This window comes from Pteropus vampyrus, unplaced genomic scaffold, assembly GCF_000151845.1.
Source record: "Pteropus vampyrus isolate Shadow unplaced genomic scaffold, Pvam_2.0 Scaffold319, whole genome shotgun sequence".
Taxonomy (NCBI): Eukaryota; Metazoa; Chordata; class Mammalia; order Chiroptera; family Pteropodidae; genus Pteropus; species Pteropus vampyrus.
In genome coordinates, this window is record NW_011889100.1 from 618,984 (window position 1) to 622,263 (window position 3,280).

Here is a 3,280-nt window from a genome sequence, read left to right on the forward strand (position 1 = left end):
ATAGTTGCTCATTTCAAGTTTAGGGTCCAGATGATCACTTAATTCCATTCAGTCCCCTCTCCATTTCTGCCCAGGCTGCGTTTCTGCCACCTTACCATACAGATCTTGCTGCTGCCCATCCGCGGTCCCCCAACCCCTGGTCTTCTGTAGCCTGCCACTCCCTCAGCTATGGGATGCTCTAGAGATGGGGAAAAATCCATCCCCTATTGTGTCAGCCTCACATCTTACTTCATGCTCTTGCTCACTGTTTTGGAATGGCTGAGGCAGGGCAATGGGTATGAGGAAAATGAAGGAGAGGGGTGTTTGGGCTTCTTTTTGCTTGCTGTAGAAAAGAGATCCAGAAGGGTCTTAAGACAAGGCACTGGCAGTATTGAGAATGAACTGACACCCTCTTCTGTCCCTCGATGTTTTGTTGTTTGTCTAGTGGAGCCGAAAGAGTCAGGAGGAAAATTGTGAGCAAGGAATTCAGGCAGTTTCCAGCCAAAGATTAGTTTGAAGCTAACCAGAGACCTCTAGAACAAAGGGGGAGACAGAAATTCCCTTTTATTCCTTTTTTCTAGGCTGGACTCGAGAGTTATTTTATTTCAAGGCTGGGAATGAAATAATCATTGTCCAGATCTGATCTTGGAGACATTCCTGAGCTCTTAAGCAGGGGGAGGGGATGAAAAACAATCAATCCGTCAGGAGTCAGGCTTTGTCCTGGATTCCTGTCCTCTGAGCCAACCTGCAGATAGAATTTTCAGCTCCAGACAGGCCCCGAGAACTGTTATGTATTCACACCACTGAGTGAGTGAGTAAATGAACAGATGTTTCTTCTGATGTCTGCAGTGTAGACAGCTTAACCTACTGGTATGTCCCAGTGGGAGTCAGGACCCTGGAATTCTTGGTGTTTCCCTGACAGCCAAGCCATGTGCCTTAGTGCACCGCATGTGGACATGGAAATATGGCTCATACATTCTCTGGGTTGTTTTTAATTGTCGGAGGCAGATGCAGTAGGTACAAGGAGCCAGTGTGTTGCAAACTGCAGATCACAACCTAGTGGGTCTGAAATTCACTTAGTGGGTTACAACCAGCATTGGAAAAGAAATAGATTTCAACTATATGATGTTCCGGAAAAGGCAAAACTATGGAGATGATAAAAAGATCAGTGGTTGCTGGGAGTTTTAGGGGTGAGTGCAGGGGGGGTGTGAATGGATAGAACGCAGAGGATTTTTTAGGGCAGTGAAAATACTCTGTATGACATAATGATGGATATACATCTTTATATTTTTGTCCAAACCCTTAGAACGTACAACACCATTCACCTAAGGTGAATGAACTACCAAGTTTGGGTGATTGTGATGTGTCAGTGTAGGTTCATCTTTGGTACAAAATGGACCATTTTGGTGCATGATGATAACGAGGGAGTCTCTGCATGTGTGGGGCAGGTGGTACCTGGGCAGTCTCTTTAGGGTTTTTCATAAACCCTAAAACTGTTCTTAAAAAATAGTCTTAAAATAAAGAGAGAATGAACGCTCTCAGAGTGTTAGGGTAGACATTTTGGGCAAAACTTTTGTTTCAATTATATATATGTATACATATTATATGTGTGTGTCTGTGTGTTTATTGGATATAAAGTACAATGTATTTTTTAGATCAAAAAGTTTGCAAGCAACTGTATTAAGTTATACTGTCAAATAAAAGCACAAATCAACCACAACCATTAGATATTCCTATTAAGTTTTTTTGGTTATAAGCAGCAGAGAGTGACTCCAGCTAACTTAAGCAGAAGAGGAATTTATTAGAAGGAAGTGGCAGCTCAGAGAATTTAAGGGAAAGCGTAAAAATTATGATGAATTGAGGGAGTCTGGAGGCCTGGATAGGTGGGAGGAACTCATGGAGGGTTTCTACTTCCCGTTGAGTTGGTTCCAGCTGTTTTAGGTCTTTTTGCCCTTGACCACCTTGGCCAGCGCAAGGTTCCTTGATTGACAGGCCAGTCACATTACACAGTGAAGGAGGGAGGTTCTCCAGAGCAGAACCCAAGTGCTTCTGCCAGGGGAGGGTGAGTGCTTTGTGGCAAGAGGGTGGTTTGCGTGATCTCTGATTTTCTTTTCCTTTTTAAATCAGTGTTAGCAAAGGGATATATATGAATGATTTTAAAAAGATCTAATAATATCAAAAGGCTTTTAGAATAATATGGTTATTGTGACACTTCTTGATTTATCAATTTTAGACACCTATTGGCTTCCTGCTGTAGGAAATTCTGGGCAAGTTTATACTCCCGCCCCTCACACCCTCTCTGTCCCTTCTCCCATCCTCTTAATGTACTTACTTACATCACAACTTTGGGCTAAACTATGATTTCTGTTAATAGCATTGTGGTTGAGAGCTTTGTCCTGGGAATCGACCCAGTGGCCTGGAGTCAGGACTTCAGTGTTTGCTTTGCCCAAGATTAAGTTAAATTACTTAATTTCTTCAGTCTCATTTTCCTCATCTTTGCAATGGGGATAATAATCGTACCGTATCAGGAGGTGGTTGTGAGGATTTAATGAGGGAATACCCAGGAAACATTAAGCACAGTGCCTGGCACACGGTAAGTGCTCAGACGTTCGCTGTGATTTTCTGTTTGCTACTTACTGCTTCAGCCTTGGCCAAGGGATGGAGGAAGAGTCTACGAACCCCGGTCTGGGCAAGGTTTGCTCTTCTCATTATATCAGTGTTTCTGCTTGTCTGTTCCTCTCCCCTTACCTCTGCCAGCAGAGGGTCCTGAGGATGAGAAGGGGCCTGTCGGAAGACCCGGGTTGAAGGCCTGGGTGACCTTTGCTAGTCCCAGCTCATCCAGGCCTGGCTTAGAAGGAGCGATGGTCAAGTTCATGTTTTGGCATCCACCACCTCATGGACGAGGCAGCTGGTGTCCCGTGATGCTCTGAGCTCTTTGATAAGGTCATTCTCTTCGAGTAATCCGTCTGTGTCACCCTTCCTTAGAATATTTGCTCTTTTTTCATCCTCTCTAATTTTTTCTTTTGATCAGTCCTGGCCAGAGAGTTTCTCTCAACACTTGGGTGGATCTGCGGTTTTTCATCAGCTGCAGTCTGAACCTTTGTCTTTCCTTTAGGCCCTCAGAAACCGAGTTAGTGCAATGCCGTCTTTCCTGAGCCCCACTCTCTTTTTTTTAAAATATATAACTAAAGCTGTGGTTTATCGAGGGTTTATCATGGGCCTGAATTTTTTTTTTAACCACTTTATTGAGAAATCATTCACATACTGTGCAAATCACTCATTTAAAGCGTATAATTCAATG

The 3,280-nt window shown here is 43.6% G+C and overlaps 1 protein-coding gene across 1 annotated transcript in view; it reads left to right on the forward strand.

Annotated features, from left to right (window-relative positions):
* TUFT1 (tuftelin 1) overlaps positions 1–3,280 on the forward strand; it is a 34,688-nt gene that overhangs the window by 1,732 nt on the left and 29,676 nt on the right.